The 14,952-nt window shown below is 37.5% G+C and overlaps 1 protein-coding gene across 1 annotated transcript in view; it reads right to left on the bottom strand.

Annotated features, from left to right (window-relative positions):
• DOCK8 (dedicator of cytokinesis 8) overlaps positions 1-14,952 on the bottom strand; it is a 201,736-nt gene that overhangs the window by 186,482 nt on the left and 302 nt on the right.

Below are 14,952 nucleotides of genomic sequence, written 5' to 3' on the forward strand. Positions count from 1 at the left end.
CCCTCTCTCAAATGGTAAGAGGAAAGAGAAATAATTTTTTTGTCAAACACCTATATGGTAAGTAATTTCCACATAGTCTCATTTAATGCTCATAATAACCCCATGGAGTAGAGTGCTACTTTTTTATTTAACATGTAAGGAATCTGAGGCCCACAAAAGTTAAGTAACTTATTCAAAACTGATTAGGAAGTGTCAAAATGAGTATTTGTACCCTGGTGAGACTCATATTCATGTTTGTTTCAAAATGATAGTGTCTTCATAAGCCCTCACCTCGCCCTGCGATTTTCCTTAACAGTACTTAACAACACTTGACATTATATTATATATTGATCTATGCATTTATTGGTTATCTGTTTCTAGCATTAGAGCCTAAGTTCTATGAAGGCAGGGTCTTTTTATATCCCCAAAGTTTAAAACAGTGCCTGAAACATAGTATTTGTCACATAAATAAGTTAATTAGTGAATTAATAAAGGGATATAACAGAATTAAATATCAGAGTTAAATGTAAATAGTACGTAACTCTGGCAATAAAAAAGAAATTGTACATAATAGATTAATAGCTTTTTCTAGGTGATCTTATATTTTATATAACTTTGTTCTCTTCAGGAAAACATACATTTAACTGCCTTAAGAGGGCTAGTTTATAGATTCTTGGGTAGAGCCGGAAATGTTGGTAATTCATATGAGGATAGTTTCATACAGGGCCAAGATTATCCATTAAAGCATTCATTTTAAAAACTGTGGGCGCAAGAAAACTTAATGAAATAACAGTATTTGTCCAAATCAAATTTACCTCTAGGCTCACTGACTTCATCCTAATGATAGTTTCAGTTCAATCTTTTGAGGTTGATTTTCTTCTTGAAGACATCTACAGAAGATTGACCTTACTAGTTTATACCTATGTGAACACAAACCATCTTTCAATAATTTTCACCAAGAATTAAGGCAAAGTTCAAGGATGCCATATTTTAATAATATGTTTAAACTTCATTTTAAAAACAGATGTCACATAAAACTGTTCAGGACAACTGGGCAGCTATATATATCGGTGAATCCCTTTCAGTCTGTGATTTGATTTCCAGCATTTATCCTGAGAAATCATTAAAGATGTAAGTAAAGATGAATTCATAAATTTATTCAGTGAAGCGCTATTTCTAGTGGTGAATAATTGGAAATAAATGTAGCTCAATAGAGAATTAGTTAAATAATTATCAGCTATCCTCACAATGGAATGTTATGTATTCACTTAGAAATGTAATGCTAAAATGTTCAGTGACATGAAAAGTTGTTCATGATATGTTTTTAAATAAAAAGGTTTAAAAATGGTCTATAAAGTATGCTTCCAATTTTGCAGAAAACATGCATGTATGTGTGTGTATCTGAAAAGATGATAGATAGATAGATAGATAGATAGATAGATAGATAGATAGATAGATAGATAGCTAGCTAGCTAGCTATAGATATAGATACCAAGCTGTTAAAAGTGATTAACTTTAGGACAAAAAAACAGAAATGATTATTATTTTTAAAATTTTTGTTTATTTCCACTTCTGAATTTTCTATAATTCACACATAAAACTTTTGTAATAAGAAGCCATTTTTAATTTTAGGAAAGGATAGGAAACATGTCTGTAGGTCTCCAGTTGATAACTCTAGTTGCTGTTCTTCAGAATGAATCGCTTCTTCTCAATGGTTCCACTTTTTCAACATTTCATTAGTTTCCCACCTCTTATATAAACATTCCTGTGATCACATGACATGCATTACCTAAATGGCTCCACCAAGTTTCCTCTGTATTCTTTCCAAACTGCCAGAAGTTTCCATAAAAGCTACTTTTTGGAAAAGGTAATAACAGTGTGTGTCTATTATCTCTTTCAGTATTTAGAAAATGTTAGGTCAGGGAAAATTTAAAGTTCCAAATTTCCCCTTTGCCTTTACATCTCCTTTCTCCCAAGTGTACCATGAAGTGTGTGCAGTGTGTGTGTGTGTGTGTGTGTGTGTTTTAAAGCGACAGGCTTTGCAAATGAGTTGAAACTTTATTTTATGCTGTGGTAGCTGTTTTTAACATTTCTCCATCTCTCCATCTGCAGTGGATTTACTTTGTCTTATTTACTATAGTTTTCTTTCCTGAGCATTTAGCAAGTGTGGGACTCTGTTCAGGGTATATGATATGTTATCTCACTGACTAACCACAGAAACATGGAACTTATTCCCATTTTATAGATGTGTCATTAATATGTGTGTGGTGCTTTTTGATTTATGTAGCATTTTCAGAGGTATTATTTCATTTGACCCTGTGAAATTGGTATTATTAATATTTTTGTTTTACAGATAAGAAAACTAAGACTCATTGAAGTTAAAGAACTTGTGTAAGATGCTCCCACTGATAATCAGTGGAGTTGGGACAGGAATCTGACTTGTTTGCCTCTCAAAATTCCAACTTGATTGTCTAAGCTGTTTTCTCCCTGTAGTGAAGGCATTTTGAGTTGTTATTACCACTACAACATGAATAAGGAAGATTGATTTTACAGATTATTAAAATGAGTAAAGGCCAAACGAAACAAGAGGATTCAACAGACTCAGAGTAAACCAGTCACTAAAAGTGAAGTGTCTCAATTTCTCATCAAAAATTTTCCTATCGTAAAAGAGGAAGTTGGACTATGACACTACTCACTACTCCTCAAGTGGGAGTGAGTGTTTTGGCATACTTCTTTCTCTTGCATCAGAAATATCTTATTTCCTGTCAAATACAATATTAATTCTCAGTTAATTACTAAAAGCTGTTTTAGTAATTACTCTTTGTAGTTTTTCCTAAATATTTTAAAATTGATTGCTCTCAGAAAAAAAATGACTAAGTAATTTGGCTCCTTATCAATCTGTGGAGTTTCTAGAAAGTGTTCAGTTGCACGTGGCACTTCTGGAGTCCTTGATCGTGATCAGATTTTAATTTTTCTTTTTCTACTATCATCCACCCTGCCTTACAGGAAAATTATGCTTTGTATTCTTACTGTCTCCTTCTAGAATCTCACATGCTTTAGCCATATGATTTGGTCTTTGCTTCCCTGTGGCCTCCACACCCATATCCCTGTGACTTAGACCACATATTTTGTTTTTGTTTTTTTTTTTGTTTTTTGTTTTTGTTTTATCTGCCAATAGCACAGTAAACCAGGCCTACATCTACATTTATTGAATTTTTATTAATAGCTCCTCTTTTGTGGCACAGATGGCTAGCTGACTCCAAAAGATTTATGTTCTCCTCTCACGGTGAAGAATGAGCCTCAAACTTTAGCATACATAAGAATGTGAGTGCAAGTGATATGTACCACTTTTGAGTTCAGGTATTAAAGAATTGGATAAGCAATCTATCACTCCTGGACACTGGCTGAATGATGCCAATAACCTGAAAGTCACAAGATAGCTGAGCCATAAGGTGGAAGTAGCCCAGGTCCCTGAGTCACTGCTTAAGAAGAGAGCCACCTGACCTGCATCAGACTGTGACATGAATGATCTTTTTCCTAGTCATTTAATTTAGCCTCAACTCCTACTCTTTTTAGTGACGCAGCAATTTTCAAGCACCTTCTCTCCCTAATATCCTCAAACTTCTGCTTCATCTCTGAACTAGACAGCTCTGCAATCTGGGCTCCATCAATATAATTATGGGATTTAAGAGAAACCCAAGAAGTTATTCACCTGCCTCCAGGCAGGGCTGTGTTTAGCTCTTCCAGACACATAGCTGCCTTCTATAGGCCAAAACTGTCTTTCACAAAGCATGACTCACTGGTAACTTTAAAGTACTCAATTTAATCAGTTCTCAGTTTCTCTGCCAGTAAAATGGGCATTGAGATCTGAACAGGGGATGACAAGTCTTTCTGCTTAAATGAGAAGTTTGAAATGGGTATAATTACTTTCTCTATTGGGTACTGTAACAAATTAAAACGGCCAAATATTTTGCAGCTCTTCCCATCAAGACGTTGAGTCTATCTCCCTACCCCTTGAAACCCGGTGGCCATGTGCCTTGCTTTGACCAAGGAGTGTGGCAGTAGTAATGCTGTAGAGGTTCTAGACTAAGCCTCAAGATGCCCTGCAGCTTCTATCTTCATCCTCTAAGAATGTTCCCTCCTCCATGATAGGTACATGGAGCTAGATTATTAAAGGATAAGAAACCATGTGAAGGGAGACAGCCAGCACCAAGGCCCTGGACATGTGAGTGGGGCCATCTTAGATGTTCCAGCTTCAGTCAAACCACCAGGTAATTGCAGTCACATGAATGACCATAGCAAGACCAGCAGAACTGCCCTGCTGAGCCCTACGCAAACTGTCAATCCACAGAATCATGAGAAATAATAAACTGCTATTAAGTCACAAACTTTTGAGATAGTTTATTATTTCCTAGGGCTGATGCCATAACAAAATACCGGTGACCTAAAACAACAGAAATTTATTCTCTCACTGTTCTAGAGGTCAGAAGACCAAAATCAAGATATTAGCAGGGCCGTGCTTCCTCTGAAGGCTCTAAAGAATCCTTCCTTGCCTCTTCTAACTTTTGGTGGTTGCTGGCAGACCTTGGTGTTGTTTGGTTTGTGTTGGTATAACTCCAGTCTCTGCCTCTGTCTTCGTGTGGTCTCTTTTGTGTGTATCTCTTCTTATACGGACATCAGTGACTGAATTTAGAGCCTACCCTAAACCGATATGGTCTCATTTTAACTTGATTACATCCACAAAGACCCTATTTCCAAAATAAGATGACATTCACAAGTACCAGGGCTTAGGAATCTTTTGGAGGGACACAAATCTATTCATAATAGGCGGTTTGTTAAACAACAAAATATGACCGATATCAGTACTCTTTCCTATATTTTTTTTACTTTAAACTTATGAAGATAAATGTAAAGATAATAAAATATAATCTTAAAGATAATACAGAATAATGCCAGTGAGAGTTTCAAAATCTTCCAGGAAGAACATATCAAAATAGAATATATTAAGAGTTTTAATGCCGGTGCAAAGCAAAATTTATTATGCATTAGACAGCATCAGGTATTCTAGCATCTTTATCCACATGTAAGACTTATGATATGGGAATAATACACAAGCTTTCTCTCTAGGGTCTGAGCACAATCTGTTCAGCATCATGTGTTAAATCTGTATAAAAGTCAAAGCCTTGTCAGAACCTTCTAATTACCATTGTCCCACTTCTCTTCTGCCTCATCCAAACTTTTTAAAAGAGAGGTCTCTACCAGCTTCCTCCATTTCCTCTGCATTGACTCCCTCTGTAACCCTGTGAAATCTGACTTCCTTCCCCATGACTCCACTAAAACTGCTGTTTCAGAGGTTTGCGCTGACCCCTGTCAAGGCAAATCCAACAGCTCTTTCTTTGTCCTCATAACCTTTTTAAGTGAGCTTTTCTAATACTACCCTAGTTGGTCATAGCTTGGCCAAATTCTTCTTCTTCTAGTACCAATTGGCAGTGACTCTTCACCTATACCCACTCCTTTTCTCTTCCCACTAACCTTCCCACTTAGAAAATGTGTCCATTCTTCATTCCCACCTCCACCTCACTGATGACTCCTTAATCAATATTTTCCATCCTGACCTATTATTCAAGTCCCAAGCCTATAGCTCAAGATGCCCAATAGACATGTTGCATATTTTATGCTCATTTGCGTTAGTTAGGGTAGGCTTGGTTATGCTGTGATAACAAAAAATCCAAAAATCGTTGTGGCTTATGAAAATAAAGACCTCCAGAGAGCAACTGTGGCTCTGCTTTAATTGTCTTTACTCCAAGATGCGGGCTGACAAATCAGCCTCTATTTGGAACACTGCTGGTTGTATAGAATAGGGAAAGGATGGCATGACAAAAGCCAGGCTGGCTCTTAAAGCGTCACCTCGAAGTAAACACATCACCTTCAACAAAGTGAAAATAAAATCCACGCCCAGGGAAGGAGAGCAAATGTATGTAATTGTGCAGTCTACTATGTTCTCTCAAAAACAAACAAACAAACAAACAAAACAAAAAACAATTCTATAAGAGGAGTACAAAATCCTCCTCTCCAAACTGACTCTAGTTCCTAATTTCCTTAATTTCACATTGGTACAATCTCTATCTAGTTTTTCTGGATTGGCAATATTGATGTTTATTTTTTTTATAAATATTACTTTCCCAATTACAAAAGCAGTCTTTGAAGAAATCCTGGAAAATATACATACATATGCCTCACATACAAGTAAGCAAAAATCATCAGGCCACTTATAACATGTTGGTATATGTCCTTCTGATCCCTTTTCTATTATAAGTATTGATCTTTTATCTCTATAGAGAGATATACGCATATTTATTTTTCAATTAAAATGATATCATACATATAGCTTGTGACAGTCACATATAGCTTGTGACTGTTAAACTTATCAAGATTATTTCAATATTTTCTTTTCCTCCCTTATTTAAAAATATCATCTATCTAGTAATGACTTGAAAATTTAAATATCCAGCTCTGACCTTTCCGCTGAGTCTCAAATTCCAAAATAAAACCACAAAGTAGGTAATTCCATTTGAATTTCTAATATGCATCTTAGACTTAACAAGTCCCCAATTAAACTCTTGATCCACCAGAAAAACCTTTTCCGTCTCCAGTCTTTTCAATCTCTGTTAAAAGCATCAATATCCACCCATAACTCCATTGTTGGAGACATCTTGATTTCTCTTTTTCTCTCATTCTCTCACACCACACATCTACTCCATCAGTCTAATCTCCAAAATATATCCCAGAGTTGACTGCTTCTCTCCCTCTCTATTCTCAGATCTCTTGTTCTGCCACCATTATCTTTTCCCAGGATGCTGCACTATCTCTCAACTACTCTCCTTGCTTCTCTATATGGTAACCAGAGTGATCTTCTAAACACAAAAGTCAATGACATCATGCCTCTGTTCCAAAATCTTCCCATTGCACTTAGAATAATGTTTAAAGTTTTTCCACAGCTTATAAGGCCTTTTGTGATTTGGTTTCTGCCTACTTTTCTCCTCATCTCTACCACTTACTCCCTATTCACTTTACTTCAGACACACTCACTCTTTCTTTTCTTCCAACACACCAGACTTAACTCCTGCACCAGCTGTGGCACTTGCTAATTCCCCTGCCTGGTCTTGGCCCAGAGTTATTTCCTCAGGAATGTCTTCCTTGACCATTCTCTCTAAAGTATCCACACCAGGCAGATGGCCCTTTTACATTCTCCGCATAGCACTTATTTTATCTGATATTTCCCTGTTTATTTCTGTATTGTCTTCCCATTGGAAAATTACTTTTTTTTAGAACAAGAAAACCTTTTCTGTCTTACTCATGGCTCTATGATCAACACTTAGAACACTGTCAGACACATAGTAGGCTACAATCAATATTCGTGAAATGAGCAAATGAATAAATATTTAGTAGCTTCTCAAGTCCAGCCCCTTTGAAGTATCTGTAGATGCAATCACCTTTCTTTCCATTCCTGTTACCCCAGACCTCATCACCTCACACTAGAATGACTGCAGCTCTCTCTTTATCTGTCATCTGCAAACTTCTCCAGTCCATTCTGCATACTGCTAGTTATTCTTCCTATTATACCTGTTTCCTCTGTCAGTCATCTCCTTGTTGTTCAGGGCCTGGCTGAAGTCTCACTCCCCACCCACCAGGGCTGCTGCAACTCCTTCCCCTCTGAGGCCTCTCCTGTCCTTAACCCTTACTCAGCACACGAACACTACTTCCTATGTTCTCTTTCTTTTGCATTTATTTTAACTTACTCACTCCAGCTGAATTCTGGCTTGTTTGGGGGCTTTGTTTGTTTGTTCATTTGTTTCTCATAAAGCCTAGAGAAAAGCACAGGCAATCAAAGAGATATTGTTAAATTAAATGAAATTATTGGAGAAATAATAAGATAAAATAGGTAAATTGGCTACCCCTTTTTAAAGGATTCTATGAGAACAGACAGTGATTTGGAATGAAAGAATAAAATACTAGCATGTGAAGCAAACCAGCCAGAATGTCTTTTTCCCACAAGGAATAGTTGGCCACTATTGCCTTGAAACAACATTTATGCTAAATAGTAGGATAAAGTACATTTTAAGTGGACTTTGAATCCAAGTTTTTCTACTATCATAAGGGAAAGTGGAGTGTCATTCTGGTATAAATTACTGCATAATGACTAGCACCCCTTAGACAACACTAGCTTTGCTCCCTAATGAACCCTGAACCCAGATGAGAGCCCAACTTCTCCTGAATGCTTTCAGTCTACAGCAGAGAATTGAGTACAGAAAACTCTAACAGTTCCACCAAGGACGTGTTTGCTATGTGCTGAGTATTGCCCTGTGCAGCAGTGAGGGGAAACAGGGATTTGGGGAAAAGCATTTCTCCCCATTGGCGTTCTTCCCAGTTTGTTTGGTTTGAGGTACGGTACAGTAGAGGGACTACATCTCCTGAACAGAGGAAAATCAAGCCTGACCATTCAGTCATACCAAAGCCAAAATAACCACATAAAGACTTTTGAGCAAATACCACACCCTCTTTTGCTTATCCACATATTTCCCTAATCGAATGTCCAGGCAACGTGACAAAATCTTTATTCTATTATTTATTAAAACCATATTATTTAAAAATAAACTTGTTATCAACTCAACTGCTTATCTCAGATCAAATGAAAATCATGGAGACATTCATCTGATGAAGAAAAATATATTTTTTTAAATTTCTTGGCCATTCTAGTAAACGAGTAATATGACTATAATGTAAGGAGAAATAGAAAAACATTACCAGAATGTATACATCCAAATGACTGTTGTTCATTATAATTCCACACAAGAAGTGCCATACAATTTATTCCGATAGGGCTGTTTTCCTGAAATCACTTTGGAACTTCTTGCAATTGCTTTCAGAGCTACTTGAAGAGGCATCTGAAAAACTGCTCTATTATTTTACAGTGCCAACTTATCTTCAACTCATACTGAGATTACCTAATTTAGCTGGCTTGCTTGAATACTTATGATTTTGGCTCATTCCACAAACCATACAATATCTTATTTATAGATATGTATAGACACACACAATAAAAGTGCAACTAACTTGGTGATAGCGTTGGCCTCTGAAGGAGAAGAGAGAATAGGAATGGTAAGCAGAACAAAGGGTGACTTCAAAGTTTTCTGTGTTAGAAAAAATAAAACAGCCAAATTGGAGTAACTTTTGCTAAGCCACATCACCAAACCAAAACTTAATGACTAAACTAACTGCAGTTTCAGCCTCTTCCAGGAATAGAATTTTAAACCAATTAGTCTGAAATTTTCTGAACAATACTAGTGAAATAATCTACCTGATGAGACCCCCTGCGTTCCCCTAAAGAAAGGTGTCTTTGCCTGAAATAATCCACTGTTTAACTTCTTAGCCCCACCCCCTTCTGTCTATAAAAACCTTCCATTTTGTACAACCCCTCGGAGCACCCTTCTGGTTGCTAGATGGGGTGCTGCCCAATTTGTGAATCTCTTTAATAAAGCCAAATAGATCTTCAAATTAACTCAGTTGAATTTTGTTTTTTGGGCTTTTTTTTTTCTTCTAGCATCTGTAATGTTCTCTTTTTTAATTTCAAAGCTCTAAAGCAAAAGTGACCAAATGTTAATGTTTGTTAATTCTGGTCAGTGGGCCCTCAGCTACTTGCTACATCATTATTTATATTTTCTATAGTTAGACACTTTTCAAGAAAGAAAGTAAATTCTCCCTCAAAAGAAAAAGATTTCATACTATTGAACTTATTTTTTAAAATAATTGTACTCCAGTCTCTGAGAGCGATTCCAAAAGGATTTCCAAAAATGTCTGGATAATGCTATTATTCTTAGAATAAGTGGCAGGACACCCAAGATGACCACTCTGAAGGCACCACACTCAGTACAGAGGGTTAGGGTGCAAGGGAAGCCTCCATCCTTTACCAGCCCATAATTTGGAGTTAATCTTTTGTTGCTTGCAGGCAAGGCCATCACTTGCCTGTCTCTGTATTTCCAGAGCCTAGCACAGTACTTAGAACAAAGCAACCCTCAATAGCTAGAGTGAATGAATGAGTGAACAAACTACCAAACTAACCAGCTTAGGATTTACACACTTACTAACTCATCCATATGCCAGAAAGTCAAGAGACAGGAGAAAGTAGAAGGGGTCAATTATTTCACAGTTCCTCATTTCTTAATGTCATTCCAGTTTAGCCTGACTATCATTAGGTAACCTGGTAGTTCAACATTGAAAAGAACTAAGCATTCCTGTTTCTTAGTGTTCTCCAGCAAGAAGTCTGAGTACAGTCACATGCCTGCCTTCACAAGGTCCCTGTTAAAGAAGATGGAAAGTTGAGCTGTTTTTAACTTCATCCCATTCCATCACTAGCTCTATGTGGAAAGTTGAGACAGGAGACCCGCTCCCTTGAGCTCTCTCTCTCTCTCTCTCCCTAGGTAACCACATGATGTAATTATACTTCTTTCCATGTAGAAGTAAACACTAGCTTTGCACATGTATATGAGTTGTCAGAGCTCAAAGAACTCCAATGGGAGAAAATTTCAGCCCGGCAGAAGGTTCTTTCAATTGCACAAGATGCCTGAAGTTCGAGTGGAGCATTCCCAATAATCTGGAAAAAAAATTATTCTGAATGTGAAAGATCAAAATTCTAAGTTCGACTGCCTGAAGCCTCTTTCATTGGTCTTTGGTCTAGAATATGCTGGACAAATGAAATGATTCCTGAAAGCACCAGGTCCCTTTCTGCCACCACTACAACAAACAGCACTGTCACACTGCAGACATACATCTATACATACGAATACATATATTTCTATGTTTGCATCATCTCTGCAGACAAAATTATCAAATACTTCTCAAGAAGATCTCTATACTTTCAATTTGTTTTGGTCCTCATGCCCAAAATTATTGGAGTTGTTCTGAATGCAATCTGTCTTCTTCACTCTTTTTTTTAATCTTCTATAAATCACTCTCTAATGATTATGATGCTTAATATTTTGTGGCTTTTCTACAATGATGAAATGAAGATATATAAAATTCTTAGCACAAGACTTGGCACATTGTAAATAGTCAATAAATGTTAATTATTTTATCATTAAAAATAAAACTTAGATGGCAGCATGGTATAGTGGTTAAGGCAGAGGATTCTGGAGGAAGGCTGCGTATATTTGAATCCCAGCTCTGCTCTTAATCAGCTATTTGTGACTTTGGACAATTTTCATTATTACTTTTCTGTGCTTAGTTTCTCCAACTGTAAAATGGATATAGTAATTGTTCATACTTCATACGGGTGAATGAGTTATAATATATAAAGACTTAGATCACTACCTGCCATACAGTAACCATTATATAAGCATAAGCCATTATTACTTATTCCTTTCAATCCTGAATATCCAGAGGGTCATTAACATTTTTCTGCATTCAAGATTTTTGTTCTCTTTACCCAATGTTCTTATTTTACTTTAGTATTTGATCAAGTTCTACATCTAGTCTGTGTTCAAAAGAAACCAAGATTTTGTATGTGAATTTTCAGAATGTTAGTAATATTTTTTTATAATCTACGAAAGCACTAAATGCCAGTAAGAACAAAAGACAGTTGATAAGAATTAGAGCTCGTACAAGGACTGTATTATGACATTTAATGCAGTAGTGCCTGAAATCCCAAATGCAAATATTATAAACTGCCTAATTCAGATCTAGTCTTTCTTTTGTGCATAGGAAGTCAGCAACAATTAAGCTGAAATGAAGAATATATCACTTGTAAAAATTAAATTTTGTTCTTCCAGCTTATAAAAATTCAGTGGAGAATCTTTTATATCTCCCTGAGCTGTGGTTCTAGAGAAATGGTTAACCATAACAAGTCACACGATTACACTTGGTATTCAGAACAAGACAAAGTCCCATATGATAATTTCCAACACATGGAAATTTAGGCTTCGTAAAAGCATGAGAGAGCCAGGGCAATCATGGGGGAATGGGCACTGGTGGGCATTCTCAGGTTCCTCCTTCACTTTGGCCCTGTCCATACACTGGGCAATGCTGCTTGTAAGAAGCCACAGAATTTGGGAACCGTGGGCACATTCTTTTCCAACTTTGAGGTAGTCTGCTCACTCTTTCTTGAGGCTGGTTGGACAGAAAACTGGGCTCTTCAAAAATAAAATTTTTAATATATCAGATTTGTATATTTCCTTAATAGAAAGCACATTAATTTTACCCATAAACATTTTTAAGAGAAAGTTTGTATCATGCTGAGTAAGAAGGTGAAAAAATATAAACCCATGCTGAATGTACTGATGGCCATATTTCAACACTGTCTTACTTTTGTTAAGTTGCCCTATTTTAAAAAATAGTAAGTAGGCATGCAAAAGAAAATATTTTCTTTTCCAATTTCAAAATTGCAAAACGTCACATTGTTAGTTTTTAAAAACACATTAAACAGTAATCAGAATACAGAACAATTTGGCCAATGATGCTACTAAAATGATTTTTAAAAAACTAATTCCCTGCTTGCTTTTAAAGGAAATTCTTAAGATACATGTATCAAAAAAAGCACACACCCAGTTAAAACCATAGCCTTTGGAACAATTTGTAATCCCAGCTCTGCCACTTCTGTATGCGTAGCCTTGAACAGATTGCATAGCCTTATACAACTAAACTCCAAGCTTCATTTTCTCTTCTAAATGGGACTTCATGTGAGTCTCACAAGATTTTTGTAAGGATTTAATGATATAATTCATTAAGCATAACACAGTGTCTGGGACACAGTAAGTGATCAACAAATGGTGAATTTTAATATTATATTAATACTAGGTATGTCCTTATTAACCCACTCTTGTAAACAATTTATTCTAACCTCCTTGGCATAACTCTTCCACCCCATACATAAAATGCTTCAAAAGGAAAAAGAACCCCCCAAATAGGAATATCCAATCTTTATTCTCACCTGAGGATTTAGGGAACCATTTATATTTTATTCAACTTGAGTGGAGCTCTTTTTGGTCAGATTACATCACACATTCTGTTCCAGTGTGTGTGTGTGTGTGTGTGTGTGTGTGTGTGTGTGTGTGTGTGTGTGTGTGTGATATTCTTAGCACGGGGATAGAAGGTATATGTGGGAGAACATCAACCCCAAGACAGCTTCAACCAGCCACTGGCATCACCTTACCCAGCCCAAATTGGTCTCTGAATGGGAAGTCCTCCAACTTCAGCTTTCTTTCCTACCTTTCTTTCTCAGGATCTCAAAGAGGTGATAACAGAGATGATGATGACAATGATAGTAATGTTGATGAGGATAACTAACATTTATTGTGAGCCAACATTTTATATATTATTTCACTTAATCTTCCCAATAGTCATAAGAGGTAGGTACTCTGATTATCCCCATTTGAAATATAAAGAAACTAAAAAGTTTAGAGAGGTTAAATAACATGCCCACTGTCACATAGTTTGTAGCAGAGAGCCAATCTGCAAGAAAATCTGATTCCAACCAGGGCCTTTATTCTCGACCACCAGGGCACACCGACTCCACTCAAGTCTGCCTATGGGATTAGTTCAGTTCTTGGTGCTCTCCCCAGCTCAACTCCATCCAACCCACAGTCTCTTTCTGTTCAAGTCACGCTTCCTAACCTTAAATTCACAAGGATGCAGGCGCAGCTACATCCATCAGTAACTTCAGTTTGACCTCCACAACCCCCAAATGAATTGCTCCTCCTGTTGTGCAACAGCTATAAAACCTAATGCAGAAAAAAATTCCCATAAGGACATCTCCGATGTACCTTATGCCTTTTGACTAGTAACTTTTGGCCTCTAGCATTAATAAACAGTACATTTTAATAAACTCATTCGAAAGATTAAGAAATAGGTAAGAGAAATGGTTTGCTCACAGCTACACAGCAGGTAGAAATAAACTTGCCTGTAAAGCCCAATATGCCCTCTGGAAGTCCTTACCGCCTCCTTACTCCCGGCTTCTAATTCCTTTTTTCAAACCTCTTCACACAGCAGAACACAGAAATGAACTTCTTGTGAAATCAGCTTTTCACAGGCTCAGGTAAAGAACTAACAAATCCTAGAGCAGTAAAGTATTCCACCTAGCAGTAGAATAAGAAGTTGAACCTTCAGGACCAGTTCCACATTATCTTTTAACCAGACAGTCTAGGCGTCTCGGGGCAAGACAAACATGTCTCCTAATACTTGTCAGTAGTTTTCAGAAAAGGAAAAACTGCAGTTAAAGCACCTCTGGTGAAAACTTGAGCAGTAAATGTGCTTACACTTAGTTGGTACAATTTTGATTATGCATTGGATGGTGGGTTGGATCCACGTCCTCAGTTCTTTGCTGGAACGCTATAAACGTAAAAAAGTCAGCCACAGCCCATTCCTTTTGTTTATTTAAATGGAGAATTTTAAAAAAATCACTTTTTCCACTTCATGGCTTCTTTGGACCAGGGAATAAAAATAGCCATGTCAGCAGGAGCCAAATTTTTTTCTGGAAAAATAAAAAGGAAAGGCAAAGAGCCCTACTCAGGACAACTGAAGTCTTGAAGCAACAGCCTCAGAGCAAAACTCTCATTTCAACCACCTCTTTTCTTGTCCCTTCTCAAAGCAGCCTCAAAGTAAGAAGCAGTTTATAAGAAACTCCGTGGTGTTCAGCATAGCTAATCCGGCGCCCTTCACACTCCCTGGCCTGGCCACCTGTCAGAACCCCGAGGGCGGCGCGGGAGAGGCGGGGTTGAGGAGGTGGCCGGAGAGGCTGCTCTGAGAAAGGACGCTGGTGGCTGAGGACAAGAAGGAGGGCTGGGATTTTCCAAGAGGAGCTGGCTGAGCCCAGCGCACGGGCCATAGCGCGCTCAGGTGCCCCATCGCAAGGGCTTCGGGGCCAGCGCTCGGCGGGTCTCAGGCGCGCCCCCGCCGGGGACTGCTAGGGACTCCGCGGGGGGC

Source organism: Pteropus alecto, unplaced genomic scaffold (assembly GCF_000325575.1).
Source record: "Pteropus alecto unplaced genomic scaffold, ASM32557v1 scaffold95, whole genome shotgun sequence".
Lineage (NCBI taxonomy): Eukaryota > Metazoa > Chordata > Mammalia > Chiroptera > Pteropodidae > Pteropus > Pteropus alecto.